Below are 22,780 nucleotides of genomic sequence, written 5' to 3' on the forward strand. Positions count from 1 at the left end.
CCTATAAGTCAATTCTCATCCATCTAGACCAGGGGCGGGAAACTATGGCTGTTTCATGACTTGTGGACTTCAACTCTCAGAATTCCTCAGCTGACTCAGGAATTCTGGGAGTTGAAGTCCATAAGTCATAAAGGGGCTATGTTTCCCCACTTTTGATCTAGACCATGAAAAGCTATTTTATTTCTGTTTCTGTCGTCTTCCTCCTGACATGTAAACGCATTTTTATTTATATAAAATTTGGGATCATTTAGGCAAATGTATATGCTTGTGTTTTCATTCCTCATGCAATTTTTGTTAGTAGTAAAGAATTTAATTCAAGAATGCATAAATAAATATATGAAGATCTCCACTCAGCCACTAGCGTTCATTTTTTAATTTGAAAAAAAACACTGTTATAACATTGCTTCCAGCTTTCCTCAGTGTATCTTGCACTGATTTAAAAATTAAGATCCATGTGGGTAATTAACAAGGAACAAAAGCCATGTTAGACTATAACTCTTGCTCTACACCTGAGAGGGAACAGTCTATGCCAGCTGAATTTTAAGATGGCAAATGATTTTGAAAATAATATTCAATGTCTTTTATATTGGATGAACTCAAATCATGGAAATGTTACCAGATTTCTATATGCATAGTAATGATGGAGAGGACTTCCTTAATGTAGTCTTCTTCAGCCTGGAATCGTTTAGAAGTTTTGAGTCACAAATTAGTCCATCAGTTCTGCTTTAAATACAGTTTACATAATAAGTACTTAAAGAATCATACATTTTACCAATCAAATGCACCTAGTGAAAGAACATCTGTGAAAGCATATTTCTCTTATTTTAATGTAACATATGATCCATGTTTTATGTGTGTCCTTAAATGAGGCAAGACTTGCCAAGTGATTTTGTCACTGAAAAAGAGTTTTAAAAATCTAATGTTTTATGAGAGTTTCATCAGAATTACCTGCTGGATTCCAGCAGCTGCAGCACCGTATACAGCTTTGGCCTCTGCAATTTGAGAAGCTGCTGGGGCATTCCAGTGAGCACAGCAGTGATAAGAGAGAGCATTTATAGGAGGAAACATCAAAGTTCTGGTCATGTTTAACTTGGAAGAAGAGAAGGCCTTGGAATGAGGGCGATGTAATGATTTTCAAATATTCAAATAAGAGAAAACTACAAGCAAGATGACAAACTGTTCCTTGAGTGAAATTAGATTGGATAGCACATACATGAAAGATTGAACATTTGGGAATAAATCCCAGAAAGTACATTCATTCTGTATAAATATTTATAGTGTCAAACAAATGTGCAGGGAAATTTAGAAGGCTCTAACACCAATATTGGGTAGGAATGGATTGGATGTCTCTGAAAATATGGTTCATAATACTAACATTACTATATTCCATCCCACCAATCATATATTTCATTGACAAATGCAACTGAAGGCACAATGAAATGCAGTCAGCCAAAAAGGCAAAATAATAGATGTATCTCAGTTTTTTAAAAAAATGAAAATTAAACCAAAACAAAACTGAAAATGCTCTGGCAAATAGTTCCAACAAGTTAAAAATAGAAATGCTACAAAAAGCCATATTATCTCTCCCAAAAACTTAATAAAGATCTGAAAATAAAAAAGAGCATTATTTAAGAGATGGAAATAGGAATCATTAAAGAAAAGAGTACAGACAGCTGAGAACTATACAGATGGGGTCAGAAACGTAAAGCTCAGTATGAGTTACAGCTAAGAACAACCACAAGGGAGTCTTCATAATAGCTCCAAATAAAATAAAGAGAAAAGAATCAGTTCACCAGCTGCTTACTGAGGATGGCAAAATGCTAATAGGAGAAAAGACAAAACTATTCAAGTTCTATTTTATTTCAGAAATAGTATACATCCCACCAGGCAACTGTGTAAAACAGAATGAATGGGGCTGAGATTGATAGAGGTATGGTTAGAGGATGTGTTCTTCGAAAGGGTTTAAACCATAAAACCCAATAAATGTTATGCTAGGGTATGGAAGAAGCAAGGTAATGGTCTTTAATGGATTATTTGTAAGAAATACAGGGAAAGGGGAAAATATGTGCCATTAAACTGAAGAAGAGTGAATTTTCCTGATTTTTAAAAGCCAAAAAAAGAGATGAGCCAGTTCAACATTGATAAGTGCCAAGATTCTAGAACAGATAATTTAGTAATTAAGTTATAAGCACTTTTAAAACAATGTAATAAGTCAACATGGATTTGTCAAACACAGCTTTTCCCAGGATAACCTTATCTCATTTTCTTTTTTAAGACAGGTAATTTTCTTAGCAGATTGTGGAGAAAATGTAGCCACTTGATTTCAGCAGAAATTTCACAACATTTGGATTGGCAAGCTGGTTATCTTTTGGCTGCATGGCATGACAATTAAATGAATAAAAAGATGGCTAAAATGTTCATTAGTAGTTCCTCATCAAACTGGAACAAAATATCAGGTGAGGTGCTAACATTCAGTCTTCGGCACTGTACTATTCAACATTTTTATTAGCAGTTTGGATGAGAAGATGGATGGAATATATATTAAATTTACAGATGACACCATCCTGAGTGAAATAGCTAGGAGACAGAAATAAAATTCAAAATAATCAGCAGAAAATAACAGACTGTCTTTTTACAGAAATAAATCCAAAGTTCTTCCCTCAGAACACAAAATATAAAAAAAACAAACTAGAAATTAAGTCCCATGGAGACAGTGTGAACAAATTGGGAAAGTTTAACCTTCAGAAAAGAAGACTAATCAGAGCATATATTTTTCAAACAGCATAGGAAACTTGATGTTAGTCTGTGGAATGTAAAGGATGACATATAGAAGGACAACACCTGTTTTCTGGCATCCTAAAGGATGGAACATGGAATAAAAAAAATGTTAGAAAAATTATTTTAACCATAGGACGAGTGGAAGCTATTACTCAAAGAGAAAATGACTGCCTCTTCACTGGGTGTGTGTAAGCAGAGACTGGACAGCTATTTGTTATGGATGTGGATTCCTGAAATGTTACGGTTCTATGAGTCTATGGTTAGGCCGGGAGTACCAGAGTCATAATTTGAAATCCATTTTTGTGAAAAGTTTAGTTATCTTAGCTATACGTTATCAGCTCATGTGTTAAATCTTCCTTCTATCTTCCAGATTAAGAGATGGGTGACTATTCTGCTTAGCCATCTATAATGACTCTGATCTTAATCAAATAAGCACTGCTTTATATTTATTTATTTAAGCTTAGATACCATTCTAATCATACATGATGCAGAACACCTAATATTTCCCCATGCAGAAACATAATTGAAAGCAGTGAAAATTTAAACAACACTTACACCAAATAACCAAAGAAAACTATCAGCAAATAACACAATATTCTTCAAGAGAGGTTGAAAGTCCAATCTTAAAGACTTTTAGGGGGGAAAATCCAGACCTTAAGAGCATATAGTAACACTAGTGTCTCTAGAGGAATGGTGTCCCAGAGGACTGGGAAAATGGAAGCACACCATATAAACCAGAGTATAAGACTGGTTTCAGTTTGCTGAGCACTCAGCAGCTTAACTGGTTGGTGTACAAAGTGCTTAGGGTATCATGTGCTCAATCATTATAGACAGAAAGGAGAAATCTACGTGTTCCTATTCATAAGTTAATTCTATTGAGTTTGACATACGTTTTCAGGGAGTTGCATCTTCATTGATAAGATCATCGGTTCTTATGATTGTGAACATTACTGATTGAGAATATTTTTAGATTTTCATCCTCAAAATGAAGCACAAAAGAATATTTCTATATTCTTCCCCACAATGCAGAATAAACTCAAAATACACAATATTCAAATAGCTAAAAAAAACTGAAATAAATTGAATTCTTTTAATTTTTTCAGATTTGATACTTATTATATCCTTTTGATCCTCCTTTCTAAGGTCATCTTAACTAGCCAAGCTTTCATTTCAATACTGCATTAACATGCACTATTGAAGATTTTAGAAATATTTTCTGGAATATTGAAAACAACATGAAGGAATATATTGACATTTTTTAACTCTAGCCTACACATCAGTGAAAAACAATAGTTTCAACTTAAAAAGCTTTAACTCTCCATTAAGTTAACCTTGATGAATTATGTTGACATATCTAATGCTAAAATAAGTTGACATAACTAATAAGATAATTGTTACAAATCAGGTTAACAAGTTTATGGAGATCTGCCTCCCTACATTGATACTTACTATGGCTTTGAGGAAATGTTTCAGCTTTTAATTTATTCAGTAAATGCAAAATCAGAGTCAGACTTCTTTTGTATGCTTGAGAGAATCTTACCTAGGATGAAGGACAGAAATGGTTATATGAAGGATTTTATAATTAATAGACGTAAAAAAGAAGACTGGTACTCAAGGTGGCATTCTGGAATCTGAAGCACTCAGATGGAGCATAGACAATGAAGTGAGAAAAGCCAGAGACCCTGATACTGCCTTTTCTAACAGTAAATAAATCATGCCATGCTCGTTAAAGGCAAAGAAGCATTTTTTCAGGCAGAGATTGGATACTGCCCTTGATTTATTTTATTTTAAATTCCAGACATAGGCCACAACCTTGACACCATGTAGGCACAAAGCAATTTCACCAACCTCATAAACCTAGACAACAGACAATCTTGGAAGAGTTAAAGAAAGTGAGGAAAACTTAGGCAGAAAAAAATGAAATGGAAAGAGGAATGCAAAGAAATGGAAAATGTGTGCAATAAGGGAAGTTATAGCTAGGGGGTTAAATCCCTCTGAAGACAATCTGAAAGGATGGTTAAATATGTAATGATATGTTGGACTGACATCGAGATACAGGAGGAAGAGCTACACCTAGACAATAGTCTGATAAGTGAAATTTGAATCCAAAGGGGTGGTGAAAGCTTCTCAGAAGGGACTTCTCAGAAGGGAAAGCTTCTCAGAAGTGTGGAAGTCAGGAACAGGAGAGGTAGTTTCAGACTTGCAAAATTCGGTTAATGTAATCTTGCAGTAAACATAGTACTAATACTCTTGGGTGAGCTTCTTGTGCAGACCACCTCATAAGGCTGACAAAATGTGTTTCATCTCTCAGTAGAGAAAATGAGGCAAATGTAATCGTATGTAAAGGTGTTTTTTAATCTGAAAATATTACTTTAAAATGCAATTTTAGTCCCTTCAAAGTGTATTTTGAAAAACATGACATTTTTTACCTAAAATAATGTGACATCTGAAACACAGATGGAAGAGTATCTCCATAGTAGTTATTTATCATGGGTATCTTGAGCAAATCCTGGGGTTTTCTCATCCATCATTACAAAGGGAGTGGGCAGAGCAAAAATTATTAATAGGGCTATGCATACTTCAAAACTGATCTCAAAGAAATATTTTGGACCTTGTGTGAGTGCCACACCTCCCTGCTATTCCATGAAAGCTTTTAAAAAATCTATATTATAAGAAATTCACTTATTAAATTTAAAGTAGAAATTGCCTTCCCCCCCCAACCTCCTGTGAAAGCCTTCTAACTTCAATGACTAACAGATGTATAAATCACCACAATTATTAACTCTGATCTGTCTGGGATCAAATACCCTTTTTTGATTTTTAATAATAAAATTTCTTAAGATTTTGATTGAAAAATTTCCCAGCAATTATGTCTTACTCCCCAAAATCATAAACCTCTGTTGTCAATCCATTTTCCCAAAAAGGGCCAGTCCAAATTGTTTTCGAATTAGATAAAGTCCATTCCCCAATCACCACCAATCTTCTTTTTAAAAGTCCAGTTCATCACTTATCAATTCTGTTAACTCCAGATCTGTAAAATCCATATCCCCTTCAGCCTTCTCCAATGAACCTGCAATTTCCATACCAAGTTCCTTCTCCTTTAAATCTTCCAACAGCAATTTAGATTCCAATCCATCCAGTTGTCTACAGGCATCAGTTGGCTACAGATGCTTGTGACTAGATAGCCTCTTTAGGTTTATTTAAAACCCTTGTTATTTTATCAGACTTTTACCAAAGTTTACAATTTTGAACTTGTAGGTTAAAAAAGCTTTCATTTTTCAAAGGCTTCCCAATCCTGTAACTGGGCATTCACAACCAGAAATAAACAGTTCCTTTCCAGGACAGGGAGTTAGATATGCTGTAACAAAGTAGCCACAGAGAATGTTGAGATAATATTTCTCAGAATAAAGAAGAATTTGGGGAGGGGCAAGAGAAAATATCCATGAATTATTAACAAATTAGTGGATTAAAAGACTAGAGCTTTTTAAAAATGAAAAAATGAAAAAACCCTGTAGTGAAAATCCGATGCAAATGAAAATCCAAACAGGTCACCTTCACTACCCAAAAAATATCCATCAATTTTCATATGGAGAAAGTAAAAGTAATTCAGAATATCAGGCTGAAACAGTGAAAAAACATTAAAGATTTCACATTAAAATCCACCAAGGGGTTAATCTTCAACCACTCAATTAACTTTGAAAAAAAAAATCAAAAGAAAAAAAGAAAATTCAAAATATGCAGTTAAAACCCATGCATGCTTAAAAAACCCAAACAGCTGAGAGGAAAGATGGAGAGCCGATTCTCCAACAGCTCCTACCAGATATTGCAATCCTCAGGATTCCTCTTCCCAGGAGGATCCACAGTCAACTGAGGATTGTCTTTGGTTATTCCTAGCTGCTCCCACCTATGGAACCAGCTGCCAAACAACCTGCTACCATTAAGCTACTGGGTCTCCTACCTCTCTTGTTTGATTGATTCCTAAGAAGAATCTCCCACAAGTTCATCCACACAATCCATTACACATTGGTTAGAATATCTGAAAAGATGTATTTTTTAACTGTTGGTTGATATTTGTATTAGTAATATTTTATTTTTAGTTTTATTTTTTACTTTGTTAGTTAATCTGAGTGTCTATCACAGCACAAAAGCAGGTTATACAGTAATTTAATGAATACACAAGTGCATAAATTGTGGACTGCAATTCTTAAGTGCAGCAACAATTGGCTATGCTGGGGTTGTAACACAACTAAGTCTCAGCAGTTTTGCCTTCTCTTTTCTCATACTCTGAAGGCCATGATTAATTCCCAATAAAAATGGGAATATATTTCACAGCAATGGCCTCAAGTTGTACAAGAAGAGTGGAGCGTGAAAAAAGTTTTCCCTCCCTATTTCATAATCCTTTGAAGTTGCCAGCAATGGAACAAACAGAGGAAAGAATGGAAGTCATACAACTTCCTTGCTTGAGAAGCATGTATGAGGAATAGGCTACAATTTGCCATCTCCTACTCTTCACCCAACTAAGATGGCAGGTGAATAGCCCAGATGGTTGCAAATGTTTATGTTTATGTTACCTACATCGGATGGTGATACGACTTGAAACATCTGTTGTTCTAGAAAAGGTACATTTGCAGCATGAATTGAAAGCAAAAAAAGATAATGAGGAGGAGCAGATAAAATTATCTCTATTGAACAAATCCTCTACAGAAGAATAACAAATGAAGGTAGTGGGAAACAAAGTATTAATTTCACATTCTGTCATTAGCTTGCCACCTGTTAACTGTGATCATTATCCAGAGCCAAAAGGGGAAAGGCTAATCTTCTGTACATTTATATCAACAAACTCAAACAAAACCTCCTAATTATCCCACAGAACCTGTGTCAGTTTTAAAGCCAGCTCCCTTTTTCAGTTGGCTGCATGCCAATCCCAGCAAACCAGTGTCTATATGCTACATGTTAATGACAATGTCTTTTCATTCTAGGAATGGTATAATTGCCAAAAGCTATTCAGGGGCTCATTATTTTTACGGTCATATTTCAGACGAAGAGCCAAAGGTCAGTAGGGGTTTATATAGAGCAATGTATAGGAACTGGCCTCTTGAGGACACAATGGCAACTACCTATTGCCAACTAGACATCAGCAGGCTACAGTTCCAACAAGAAAAACCAGGATTAATGCCTGCGACTAGCTTGGCTCCTCTAATTCATTGATGATGGAGAACAAATTCACTTAAATGTGAGAAATTAAATCCAGATCGTAGAGATGACATCAATATTTGTGTATGTAGAGTATATTTGAATCAATTTTATGAAACTTCTGACAAGTATGAAAAAAAGCTTTCTCACATTCGTATTTGGTTCACATCAAAACTTGTTTTCAGGGTGGAGTATTTTTTGTCAGAAGTTTTATAAAAATGTTTCTCTCCTACCACACCTAAGACACCTGCACGAGAACTGATTTCATTCATCTAAAAGGGACATTTGTGTTCAGATAACTGATTTTCAATATATGGATAAAACAGATCACAGCATTCCCTGAATGTAAACAGAGGAAGTGCAGATGTTAGGCAGTTATAAATCCCACAAGTGGAATTCTGCTTTCATTTTGGTATGTCTTTAACTTGCTTACTAAAGCAATGGGAATTAAGAATGAAGGACTGAATTTTGGCTGGATTATGTTTTATGACTATAAAACAGTTAAGGAACTTCTGTACTATCATTTTAGCTTCTCATTTAATGCTAACAATCCAGAGAGGGGGGAAATATCCCAATGGGGAGAGTTTCACTCTTACTTGAAGACTTTTAATATGGAAAGACTCATCCACCCCCAGATAAATTGATTTCATTCCCAAACTGCTCTAAGCATGATTTTTCTAGCCTTCAGTTTTATTTATTTACTCAGTTTATATGGTCACCCAATTGCCAAGTGACCCTAGGCACCTAACCAATTAAAAACTATATATATGTGTAGTAATGGTTCATATAGAATCATGGCCTAGTCCTCAATGGAAGACATCCCATTGTTAAGAAAAGATTTGTTCAGATTACCAGCTAAAACACCAACATAGTCCAGTAATCTGTTCCACTGTGATCCAATTAAACATGCACAAGAGGGGCTTGAAGAAAATAATTCCCCTTCCTAGTGTTATCCAGCAAATGATGCTATCATGTTTCCCCAAAAATAAGATCCAACCGGAAAATAAGCCCTAGCATGATTTTTCAGGATATCTGTAATATAAGCCCCGTCCCAAAAATAAGCCCCAGTTAAGATTCTCAGCCAGACGGACGCATTTGGTACTGTATTTCCACGAATATAAGCCCTGGAAAGTAAGCTCTAATGTGTCTTTTGGAGCAAAAATTAATTTAGGACCCGTCTTATATTCAGAGAAACATGGTATCCTTCTTAATTCTAAAGAAAATTAAAACTAAGTCCTTCAAGAGTAGCAAATTAGTTCGGTTCAAACTTAAATATAAACTTTCAACAAAAAAAAGAAAGATTTTATCACTGTTACCTGGAAACCTGGATAGATAATGACCTTATAATTTTGGCATTTCCTAGAGGTTTAAGATCATTAACTTGTTTTTCTAGCTCTTTCCAGTCTCCAGTCAAACATGTTGAACATTTTGCTCATTAGTAGGTACATTTGAATCTTTCCTTGGGAATTCACTACTTTACCTTTATTTTCAGCGCAAAGGCTCCAGAGCTGTTGTGCTGCATGATGTGTATTACTGACTTTTCCCCCCAAGACACTGATATTCCATTAACGAGGATGTGGGAAGGGAATATCAAGTCTTCTAAAATAGTATCAGCAAGTGAGATGAAGATCTGTTCCTGGTGTCTTTCTTCTTTAACACTGTTTAGCATCAACAGTGATGTTAAAGAAATTTTTTTTCTATGTATTTGCTTTGTATACTCTTAAATGGTGAATGGATTTGGGAAGAGTTTGGGGTGAAGGCTTAAGCATTCCTCACTTACCCACTCTGAGGTTTCTATCAGCATCTGGATCCTGTGCTTATTTCATTATTTATAAGTACTTTGAGGCCACAATGATCAGGCAAATCTAAGCAGCTTACAGGACCAGTAAAACATATATCATACAACAAAATGAAAACAATACATTGTATAAAACCGTAAACATTCATTTCAACTGATTTCATAAAATCATAAGAAACAATTCTCTCCTAAGTACCCCAGATTCCCCACCAATGGATGGTCTGGCCATGTAGTGAAAGAGACCCCAGGATTTGCTAGATGTACATGCCATTTCATACCACTGTGTGTGTGAACAAAGAAGGAAATATTCCATCCTTGAAAGCGGTAGATGAACAATTGCAGGAGAGGGAAAAAAATAATCATACAAATAATTACATAATAGCAACTCCTGTAGAAAAAAAATGAGTAAGAAAGTCACTGATGTCATACCTCTTGTTCTGGCCAGCAAAAACCAGGTATAGCATTCATTTCCTCCATTATTTTTTATGCAAAACTTTTGTTATTATTCAGTGGCTAGGTCATGTCCCACTTTTTGCAACCCCATGGACCATAGCACACCTGCCCCCCCTGTCCTTTGCTGTCTCCCAGAGTTTGCCCAAATTCATGTTCATTGCATTGATGGCACTAACCATCTCACCCTCTGCCATTACCTTCGCCTTTTGCCTTCAATCTTTCCCAACATACCCACAGTTTAATTCCAGGAAGAAGACACAGTAACAGAGTTAACAGCATTTATTCCAGTGGGTCATCATGGCCAACTTGTGGTGGCCATCTTGCAGTTGTAAACCCAGCATGGCCATCTCACTAGGGCCATCTTACCATGGAGAACTTGCTGCAGGACAATTCGCCATGGGACAATCCACTTGGTAACTCAAAGTAATAAAGGTTATCCACCACTGTTTCTTCTACATTGTTTCCATTTTTGTCAATGGAAATAATGTCAAAGGAACTGTGATACATATTTGTTGCGTTCAGTTATCCTGTATGGAATTGTTCCATGGTGAGTTGGCCATGGCAGGTTGTCCCGTGGCAAGTTGGCCATGACAAGATGGCCATGGTGAGGTTGTCATGCTGGGTTAGCTGTGGCAAGATGGCTGCAACAAGCTGGCCATGGCAAGATGACCATGGTGAATTGGCCACAACAAGATGGCTGGGGCGAGATGGCCATGATGAGTTGTCCCAGTCTGTATTTTAGTATGCTCTAAAATTTCTTGTAACCACTATCTCTTTTTAGCAGCTTTCCCCTCTTTCTTTCTATGCAGCCTTCAAATAAGTGTTTTGTTTTGTTTTTTCTGTGTGTAATGAGAGGAAAAATATATAGTGGATACCACACTACTTTCACTCAGTGAGATTATTTTCTTCCTACAAAATTGTACATACCTGCTTAGGCATGTAATCCACCAAGACCACCAAGTGATTTAATACCTGATTAAGAAATTTCCAAATTAGGGAGAGGTTGATTCTTTTTTTAAAAAAAATGTGTTAATGTTACAGAGAAATAAAATCTTTTTCCCCCCTCACATCCACCATCGGTGCTTTTTGTGAACTTTAAACTCCAAACATGTATTTAAGGTCTGTATGCAGTGCTTCTAAGCTCTTTAAGGAATCACATTCATGGTCAGCTCTAAACACAGGGAGTAGAATTTCAGAATACTAAAAACTACAATCCAGATCTTAAAGAGCAACATTGACCCCTGTATGGCAACTGGGAATTTGGATTGATGTGTTCCTAAAAAGCTGTTCATGATGAGCAATTCCAGGCTAAAAGAACTGGGTGTACTCTGTACATAAATATATGTGTGCCGCATTTAGGCTTTGAAAAACTATATACAGACTTCCTGGGAACATTACAAACAACACGACTCTTCCAGAAGGGAAAGAGCAAATAATTTGCTTAACTCTCACAGAAAATGTTCCTATTTCAGGGAGAAAAATGTTTAAGACCAGCAACTAATTAAGAGCAGATATCATGTCAAATTAAGCTGATATGACAACTAAAGAGGTATTTGTTTTACTATACATCCTACCCAAGAGATCACACATCATATTTCTCAGCTACATGTTGAAGAAATTGTCCTTTCTCTCCCATTTTGCTTCTTTTCTCTTTTTCTTTATGTGGGGCCATTGCAGCAATCAGAGCCTTTCACCTTAGAAAGATTAGAGATGATTGAAGTCTGTCTCTCCCTCCTTCTGGTATTAACATAACATCCTAACAGTTGTAATCATAAACTGTCATTTTATAGCTGTTCCTATGAATCCTATAGAAGTTTTCTTGGGGGCAGAGGTATTTCTGCAGTCTCTCTCTCTCTCTCTCTCTCTCTCTCTCTCTCTCTCTCTCTCTCTCTCTCTCTCTCTCTCTCTCTCTCTCTCTCTCTCTCTCTCTCTCTCTCTCTCTCTCTCTCTCTCTCTCTCTCTCTCTCACACACACACACACACACAGGCACAACCTTGCATTCTTTCCCATTCAGAAGCATTTGTTCTTTGTGACAGCTTCATTGTAAATATTGAGGGCAAAACAGCATATCCTGTGGTATAATTTGGACAGGGAGATAGATCACTCTATTTTCCCATTCATTTTGTTTCACAGCTGTCTAGGAAATGACCCCTTAGAGAGAAGGAAGCCACAAGCTACTCCTGCAACCTCTGTGCTCTGCCACATTCCCTCTCCTCCTGGGCGGGAATGATCCTGGACAAAGACATCCCTCCATCATCCCCTGGAGACTGACTGCAAACACCTGGCAGCTATTCCAGGGAATGAGTCTATGGTGCACAGGCATCCAGGCTGAGCCTTATTTTTAGGCTTCCCAAGGGCCCTTCATTCAATAATCCATACAAGTTTTATGAGAGCTAGATTATGGGAATTTGCAAAGAGGGGGATTAGGTAATGCTTCCAAGAACAGTTACCACCGACATCTGTGGCATTAATAGAGGGGATTTTTTAAAAGCACCATTTAGTTATAATAGTCCTCATCTTGGTAATCTGTGCATCATAGGTTACGACCCTTAGCATTCAGAGTGGTTTTCAACAACCCAATTGGATTTACATGGCTTTGACTTCAACATCTGGCTGAGTGATGACACCTGAGATGTGCAGGATGTGAAATGGAACCCAGAAGAGGTACTACACAAGCGATCAGGATAATAATAGGTCATTTCAGCTTGTACATCACCTGACTGATCTTCTAGTGTAAGAAGAGCTTCCTTTTCTGCCTGTCTCAAGCGGCTGCTTGCAGGTTAATTAGATGGAGGGAGAGTAAAGGGTTGTCTATCGCTGAGAGGCATTATGGGGGTGGGCAGAACATTTCAAGACAATGGGGTATCTTTTGGCAGGAGGAATATGGAACAGTTTGAGGATGATTTCACAGATTTGGGAAATGTTTATGTGGAATGAGTAGTGTGCAGGGACCCATTTCTTGGTTCTGTTAGTGATTATGGAGTATGATATTTCTTAGCTGCTTTGTCTTTCAATTTTTGTATTGTTATAATTGTTTTTATTTTAATTTTGCTCACCAGCCAAAGTCAGTTGTTGAGATGGGGGGGCTATTGAATATTCAATACACATTGTTGTTGTTGTTGTTGTTAGCTGCGAAGTCGTGTCCGACCCATCGCGACCCTATGGACAACATTCCTCCAGGCCTTCCTGTCCTCTACCATCTTCTGGAGTCCATTTAAGCTCACGCCTACTGCTTCAGTGACTCCATCCAGCCACCTCATTCTCTGTCGTCCCCTTCTTCTCTTGCCCTCGATCTTTCCCAGCATTAGGCTCTTCTCCAGTGAGTCCTTCCTTCTCATTAGGTGGCCAAAGTACTTGAGTTTTAGCTTCAGGATCTGGCCTTCTAAAGAGCAGTCAGGATTGATCTCCTCTAGGACTGACCGGTTTGATCGCCTTGCGGTCCAAGGGACTCGCAGGAGTCTTCTCCAGCACCATAGTTCAAAGGCCTCAATTCTTTGGCGCTCAGCCTTTCTTATGGTCCAACTTTCACTGCCATACGTTGCAACTGGGAAGACCATAGCCTTGACTATACGCACTTTTGTTGGCAGGGTGATGTCTCTGCTTTTAAGTGTGCTGTCTAGATTTGCCATGGCTTTCCTCCCCAGGAGCAAGCGTCTTTTAATTTCTTGGCTACAGTCCCCATCTGCAGTGATCTTGGAGCCCAGGAAAATAAAATCTGTCACTACCTCCATTTCTTCCCCATCTATTTGCCAGGAATTGAGAGGGCCAGATGCCATGATCTTGGTTTTCTTAATGTTAAGTTTCAACCCAAGTTTTGCACTCTCCTTCTTCACCTGTAACAAGAGGCTCTTTAGTTCTTCTTCACTTTCTGCCATTAGAGTGGTATCATCTGCATATCTTAGGTTGTTGATATTTCTTCCGGCAATCTTAATTCCAACTTTTGATTCATCTAGCCCTGCCTTTCTCATGATGTGCTCTGCATATAAGTTAAATAGGCAGGGCGACAGTATACAGCCTTGCCGGACTCCTTTCCCAATTTTGAACCAATCAGTGGTTCCGTGTCCAGTTCTCACTGTTGCTTCTTGACCCGCATATAGGTTTCTCAAGAGACAAATAAGATGGTCTGGTACTCCCATCTCTTTAAGAACTTGCCACAGTTTGTTATGATCCACACAATCAAAGGCTTTAGCATAGTCAATGAAGCAGAAGTAGATGTTTTTCTGGAACTCCCTAGCTTTCTCCATGATCCAGCGTATGTTGGCAATTTGATCTCTAGTTCCTCTGCCTCTTCGAAATCCTGCCTGCACTTCTGGTAGTTCTCGATCCACATACTGCTGAAGTCTAGCTTGTAGGATTTTAAGCATGACTTTACTAGCATGAGAAATGAGTGCAATGGTGCGATAGTTTGAACATTCTTTGGCACTGCCTTTCTTTGGAATTGGAATGTAAACTGATCTTTTCCAATCCTGTGGCCATTGTTGAGTTTTCCAAATTTGCTGGCAAATTGAGTGTAGCACTTTTACTGCATTGTCTTTTAAGATTTTGAATAGCTCAGCTGGAATACTGTCACTTCCACTAGCTTTGTTGTTGCTCAGCTTTTCTAAGGCCCACTTCACTTCACATTCTAGGATGTCTGGCTCGAGGTCAGTGACCACCTCATTGTGATTATCAGGGACGTTAAGCTCATTCTTGTATAGTTCTTCTGTGTAATTTTGCCACCTCTTCTTAATCTCTTCTGCCTCTGTTAGGTCCCTGCCATTTTGGTCCTTTATCATGCCCATTTTTGCATTAAACGTTCCCTTCATTTCTCCAATTTTCTTGAAAAGATCTCTGGTCCTCCCTATTCTATTATTTTCTTCTATTTCTTTGCACTGTTCATTGAAGAAGGCATTCTTATCTCTTCTAGCTATTCTCTGGAATTCTGCATTCAATTGGGTGTATCTTTCTTTTTCTCCCTTGCCTTTCGCTTCCCTCCTTTCCTCAGCTATTTGCAAAGCTTCCTCAGACAGCCATTTTGCTTTCTTGCATTTCTTTTTCTTTGGGATGGTTTTGGTTGCTACCTGTTGTACAATGTCGCGAACCTCTGTCCATAGTTCTTCAGGCACTCTGTCTATCAGATCTAATTCCTTAAATCTATTTGTCACCTCTACTGTATATTCAACAGGGATATGATTTAATTCATACCTGAGTGGCCTAGTGCTTTTCCCTACTTTCTTCAGTTTAAGCCTAAACTTTGCAAGGAGAAGCTCATGGTCTGAGCCACAGTCAGCTCCTGGTCTTGTTTTTACTGACTGTATAGAGCTTCTCCATCTTTGGCTGCAGAGCATATAGTCAATCTGATTTCTGTGTTGACCATCTGGTGATGTCCATGTGTAGAGCCGTCTCTTGGGTTGTTGGAAAAGAGTGTTTGCTATGACCATTGTATTCTCTTGACAGAATTCTATCAGCCTGTGCCCTGCTTCATTTTGCACTCCAAGGCCAAACTTGCCTGTTATTCCAGTTATCTTTTGGCTTCCTACTTTAGCATTCCAATCCCCCATGATGATAAGAACATCATTTTTTGGTGTTAGTTCTATAAGGTGCTGTAGTGCTTCATAGAACTGGTCAATTTCATCCTCTTCAGCACTGGTGGTTGGGGCATAGACCTGGACTACTGTGATATTGAATGGTTTGCCTTGGATTCGAACTGAGATCATTCTGTCATTTTGAGGATTGTATCCCAGTATTGCTTTTCCTACTCTTTTATTGACTATGAAGGCTACTCCATTTCTTCTGAAGGATTCTTGCCCACAGTAGTATACCTGATGGTCATCTGAATTAAATTCACCCATTCCTGTCCATTTTAGTTCGCTGATACCTAAGATGTCAATGTTCAGTCTTGTCATCTCTTGTTTGACCACGTCCAGTTTTCCTTGATTCATGGATCTTACATTCCAGGTTCCTATGGAGAAAAAATCTTTACAACATCGGACTTTCCTTTCACCACCAGACATATCCACAGCTGAGCGTCCTTTCGGCTTTGGCCCAGTCGCTTCATTCTTTCTGGCGCTACTAGTACTAGCCCTCTGCTCTTCCCCAGTAGCATATTGGACACCTTCCGACCTGAGGGGCTCATCTTCCAGCGTCATATCGTTTTGCCTTTTGGTACTGTCCATAGGGTTTTCATGGCAAAGATACTGGAGTGGTTTGCCATTTCCTTCTCCAGTGGATCACGTTTTGTCAGAACTCTCTGCTATGACCTGTCCGTCTTGGGTGGCCCTGCACGGCATAGCTCATAGCTTCATTGAATTACGCAAGCCCCTTCGCCACGACAAGGCAGTAATCCATGAAGGGGTCAATACACATAGTGAATAAATAAAGGGGATGCGAGTGTTTGCATCACTTCTAGATTCTGAATGTGCTCCAATTAGCCAATGAGGATGATATAGGAGAGGAAGAGGCAGGGCCTGGGGATGGAGTCAAAAGAAGAATCAGCCTGGAATTGCTACTTTCCCACAAGTGATCCACATCCAGTCACACACAGACAGACACACCCAAATTCTATTAACTCTTATCTAGCACCAATTTAGGACTGAACATTAGTTGAGTAGATTCTTGTGCACAGGCATGAGCAATAAATCAAATCAGCTTCCTTCTTGACTTCCCTCCTGTAGAGTCCCCTGGACACATACTTATTCCAAGGATTGGAACTAATACCAGCCCTATCATTAGGCAGAATGAGGAGGTGATTTAATTTGGGGCAACAATACTTTAATTTATTGTTGTGTTTTGAGAGAGGGGAAGAGTTATTCATGGGCCATAAATAATCTAGCCTGACTTGGACAGGCAGTGGTGCCACAACTGCTCTTCAAAAGTAGCAAAATGGTTTGAGAGCATAACTCTAATGCAGCACATCTGTGCCTATTTCTACCATAAGAATTTGCAGACATTGTTCCTTAGTGAAGTCCCTTCAACTCATGAGTTGTTTGCTTGGCCTTCATGTCTTCCCAAAGCAATGTAAGATATTGTAAATCAATTTTACTTTTTAAAGAAGAGAATGGAGCTTCATATACCATAATTAACAAATTGTTTTTTCACTCTTGAGCCCTTGATATCCAGTACGCTAAGATAACCAGTTCTGCAGTGAAAGAACGTAAGCCTTCACTGGTAATCTTTCCTTCATACTGCTTCACTGATTTATGAAATAGTTTGTGACTTGAATTGGGCTGTGAGAAATGCTTAGCAATTTCCAGACTGCATTGATCTGAGATGGAATAAATAAATGTACTTCTTAGCCCACCAAGACAGTGTGTAATTTATATGAAACACATTTAAATGCTTCTGAAGGACCTTTCCTATAGGAAAAAAGAGGCTTTCTTCAGGAAGCCTATCACTAAATTGGAATTGTCCTGTGGTTTGGAAGGAACATGTGTTCTGAGAAAACATTAACCAGATACAACTTGAAGACTTGTGCAGGTAATTGGTTTCATTCACTTTCTCAAAGTGTGAGAGCAGTTCCTTCAACTGTAACAGCTGTTTCCTTAATTCTTGCCTTTTTTTAAAACTTTGTTTGCTTTTATACTTAAAAAAAATCTGGCTTTGCTATTTGTGATATCTCTATCTCCTTTCTTTTCTATGCCTGCTCTAACAAGCACAACATGAAGGTCAAATAGTGGTGACCCAACATAAACTTTGATTCTTCAGCTCCAATCATAGTGTGTTATATACTTTTAGAGGACATAGGTAGTACATATGGCTAAGAAAGAATCAGCAGACACAAAACAGAAATACAATGATATTTCACCAAAATTCATCAGTTGAAGTAGTATTCCAAAAGAAGTGTTTCTCCTGCATTGGATCTGGGTCCCATCATCCGAGGCAGGCTGTGCATGATGAGAGTTGGAGTAAAACAAGGGGTGTCAAACTCGCAAGGTCACATGATGTGTTGCGACGTATTGCAACTTTTTTTTTGCCGTAGCCGGCAATGGGGTGGGCACAGTTTTGCTATGATACATCCAGCCCGTGGGCCGGCAGTTTGACACCCCTGGTCTAAAACATCCGGAGACCCTCATGTTGAGGCAAGCTGAAGTAATCTTTAGGAATAGATGGATCAATCTGGTATTAACTTTCTCATCAAGGCACAAATTTTAAGATATACAGTATGATTGCATTTTTTTAGTGTAGAGACATATTTTTGATACGTTATGAACCAACAACTGTATTTTAACATATAGGAAGTATGAAACTGGGTAGATGCACCCAAAATACGGGCAGATCAGATCTATCTGTATCAGAGCTTACACAGGTAAAGTTAAATTCCTTGAATATTCCAAATAATTTTAAAGTTCCAGTATGGCAGACATGCCAAACTCGTGACATCACGTGACATCGCGCAACATATCGGGACAATTTTGCCATTGGTGGCAATGGGGTGGGGTGCGGCTTCCGCATGACACATCTGGCCCATGGGCCGGCAGTTTGACACCCCTGCAGTATGGTATCCATCAAGCTACATCAACTTTTTCAAGGTGGCTGAACCCAAGTAAATACAGAGAGTGCACCTGTTCTTACTATTTTCACATGCAAATGAGAATAAGGGTCTATCTCAACACAGTACATAGTTTAATATATTTCAAATTCCTTGGGAGATTCAGGTTCATTACTGTAGAACAGATGAGCTCATTCTAAGAATGTTGTCATTTATAGAATTTGCTCTTCTATATATTATGGCAGCATGTGATCCTTCCATTTCATTTAAGATGCATCATTGCCTATCCATGATTTACTGAAACTCAGCTGGTTGTGAACTGTCTGTTAGAAAGAATAGTTGCATTAAACAGATGTTGCTTATGCTTCTTGAACTTTAATTCAAACCCCTTTCCAGCGTCTCTCTGTCATTGTTGGCTGCAATTCTTCCCTAATGGTATTAAGGACACTACTTAGCCCTTGCAGACAGTTATGTTTCCCAATCAAGAGATATATTTACCATTTTTTTAAAAAAATAGTCAATATCAAGCCAATATTAAATTATAATAATTTACAGTTAGCTGACTGGGAGAAGAAGGATTTTAAACTTTTTGATATGCTTCTTCTGAATTTGAAATGCTATGTAACTAGAATTTCTTGAACTGAAGCTAGGCAGTTAATGGGATTTGACACAACTAAAACATATGATCGTATGTTTGTCTTGTCCCAGCGAAGTATTTATTTTCTATATTCAGATATACTTCTTTCAGATAAAAAAGGAGAAGGGCCCAACAAGATTCTTTCATCTGGAGAAAAATGACTCACAGTTCATAGTACAGGTAATCCTCAACTTACAACACTTCATTTAGTGACCAAAGTTACAACAGCTCTGAAAAAAGTGAGTTATGACCATTTTTCACAGTTATGACCTGGTAACATGCTGCATCTCCCTGGTCACATGCTCAAAATTCAGATGCTTAGCAGCTGACTCATATTTATGACAGTTGCATTGTCCTGGGGTCAAGGCCTTTTGTGGCCTTCTGACAAGCAAAGTGAAAGGGAAAACCAGATTCACTTAACCACTGTGTAATTAACTTAATAACTGAAGTGATTCACTTAATAACAAGAAGGGTCATAAGGTGAGTCAAAATTCACTTAAGAAATGTCACACTTAGCAACAGATATTTTGGGCTCAATTGTGGTCGTAAATCGAGGACTACCTCTATAGAATGCTGATATCAATGTACATCTTCTGACATACATTGCCTGACAGTCAGGAAGCAGTCTTCTGCCCTGTCTTCATTTGGCAGCAGTGATACAACCTTTGCCACTTTTCAGTGACTATTCAGCTTCTATTTCTTCAGCACTTCGGCAAGTGTGTCTTCTCACCTCACAGTGAATCACTTCATAGTCTGTTGATATTTTCATTTCTTTTTCAGTTCAAGGCTCTGTGATTAGTAAGGTTAAATTGTTTTTTTTGTTTGTTTAATCCAGTAGTTCTCAACCTGTGGCCCGCTGACTCCTGGGGGGCCTTGATGTTCTCATGGGGTCTGCAAAGGCTTGGAGAAATATTATGATTTAAATCTTCAGTTAAGTTTTGGGGGTCTGTGGCTATGGTATGAAGACACAAAAAGCATTTAAAGGGGGTCCATGATAAAGACAAAGTTGAGAAGCACTGGTTTAATCTATATATTTTCACAATTTATCTCTTAGAACACCATCAAATCACTATGCAAGCATTCCCAACCCACAGAATGGTACTTTAGTGAGTAGAAGAGAGAAACAGCTAACAGCACTTTTACCAAAAGTATGATGGACTTTCTAATGTCCATGTGGTGTAGGCAAAAATCTACAGTCTCTCTCCCCCCCCCAAAAAAAACCCCTGACTTATGTGGTGCAACTTAATAAAAAAAACTAATTTATCTGCCTTGTGAGAGATAACGGACAGACATTAACCCTACTGAGGACTGATGTGCTTCTCTGCCATGGTGCCCACCTTATGGAGCATTTTTCACCTCAAGTTAGATTAGCTCCATCCCTTTGTCATTCTTGAGAACCTTCAAGATCTGGTTATATTATCAGGCCTGGGGCTCCCAGGGAACCAGAGATTTGCTTAAATGACTCCATTGTTGACATGGCTGTATGTTTCCTCTTTTTGCCTAGGGATTTTTTTGTTTTTTTTATAATTATCTCTTAATACAGATTTCTAAATTTTTATACCTTGTCTTCACATTTGTGGTTTTATCTCATTGTTGTGCACTATCCAGAGTCACTTTTAGTGAGATGGGCATCTATACAGATTTGATTAATGAACAACTAAACAAATAAATCAATGGTTACTACCATAACACTCCAAGAACGCCAAACACAGCTGAAACCACTAAGTCCACATGGTTCATCAGTTGAGATACCCCATAATCCATGTCTCTTTAGGTACTTTTGCAATCACTTTATTTTATGTGCCTGTCAACATTTGTGTTTAATTTACAGTTTGTGGGTTCACAAAATGCATTGTCCATTGTTCAAATAAAAAGCCAACTATTTCAAACTACAAGGAGGGTTTAGTAACTCTTTTTCAGTAGCTCAGTTTTCTTTGTTGTTGTTAGCTGCGAAGTCGTGTCCGACCCATTGCGACCCTATGGACAACATTCCTCCAGGCCTTCCTGTCCTCTACCATCTTCTGGAGTCCATCTAAGCTCACGCCTACTGCTTCAGTGACTCCATCCAGCCACCTCATTCTCTGTCGTCCCCTTCTTCTATTGCCCTCGATCTTTCCCAGCATTAGGCTCTTCTCCAGTGAGTCCTTCTTTCTCATTAGGTGGCCAAAGTATTTGAGTTTTAGCTTCAGGATCTGGCCTTCTAAAGAGCAGTCAGGGTTGATCTCCTCTAGGACTGACCGGTTTGATCGCCTTGCAGTCCAAGGGACTCGCAGGAGTCTTCTCCAGCACCAGTTTTCTTTACCAGAAGTTAATCTGTCACTTTAATCTTAAAAAGGCGTGCTTTCGATCTTCCCAGAGTAATCATGTAATGGAAAGTGGAGCTGCTATGGCAATACAGTAAGTCACTGAGAATTAAAAGGAAGCAAATAGTATCTTCTTGGAAAATTGCTTCTCTGTCTCTAAAAATCAAAAACCAAAATAAGTCTGATGAGTCCACAAGTAAAATCTAAAAGTAATGTTAGTAAAATAGCAACAGAATTAGATTTAATGGCTCTTATCATCTGGCCATGGTCTGTGCCTATTTAGACTGGGATTTTGTTTGCAAAAATAATCTAAAATAAACTAAACTAAAACTCAGAATCTTAACATCTCTTTTCTCATAACTGCTTTGTATTACATAAGCATCCGAACAAAAGCTGTTTTTGTAACTTTTTGTGTATATATTAAAGATAATTGGCCTGAGAAAATGCCCTTGGTGTGATAGTTCACTCATCATTCTAGGCTTGAACCCAAATCACTGCTCTAAATGCCCATCTAGTGAAGTAAAAACTTAAGGTTTAAGAAATCTAAAATTAGAACATGAACCTTGAGCAATCTCACCAAGAGAGGGCAACAGTCATATCTTGATAAACATCAGCTTGCTTAATCCATATGTGCTAAATTGTTCATATGGAGCAAAGTGCAAAGATTTTTCTAGAGTTGGTAGATTACCCCCCACAGGCTCCATTTGGTAAACCTGTTGCCCTGCTTGCAGCTGTTGAGATATCACATGTCAGAATCACCTGCTCTGGCTGAGTATACAGGAACTTGCTTGTCAGACAAAAAGGCCAGTAATTACTCTTACCCATCTACACCTTTCCTAGCTGTCTGCTAATTGAAGTTTAATGGCCTTTGTCCCATTTTTTTGCAGAATAGATCTCCAATTAGGAAAACATCTGGCTACATAATATTGCTCACATTTTGCTGCACTATGTATTTTTTAAATTAATTCAGCATAGCATCTATTTCCATTCTTTTTTTCCAAATATTTTTATTAAAGGTTATAAATGGAAAGAATAAAAGCCTACATAAATGACACAAAATACAAACAAAAATATATTAAAAAGTGTGAGAATGAAAAAAGAAAAGGACAAGAAAAAGATAGAGGAAAAGGTAACTTTCCCTTCACCCCAA

The 22,780-nt window shown here is 38.1% G+C and overlaps 1 long non-coding RNA gene across 2 annotated transcripts in view; it reads right to left on the reverse strand.

Moving 5' to 3' along the window:
• The window catches only part of LOC310632037, a 173,419-nt gene that overhangs the window by 60,226 nt on the left and 90,413 nt on the right, over positions 1-22,780 (reverse strand). Inside the window, exon 3 of one of the 2 annotated variants that reach the window (XR_014490763.1) lies at positions 4,227-4,318. The exons of the other annotated variant lie outside the window; for it this stretch is intronic. This is a non-coding gene — a long non-coding RNA (uncharacterized lncRNA). Of the gene's footprint in view, positions 1-4,226; positions 4,319-22,780 lie in introns of those variants that run through there. 2 annotated transcript variants of the gene reach the window in all.

Source organism: Vipera ursinii (assembly GCF_947247035.1).
Source record: "Vipera ursinii genome assembly, chromosome: 1".
NCBI lineage: Eukaryota > Metazoa > Chordata > Lepidosauria > Squamata > Viperidae > Vipera > Vipera ursinii.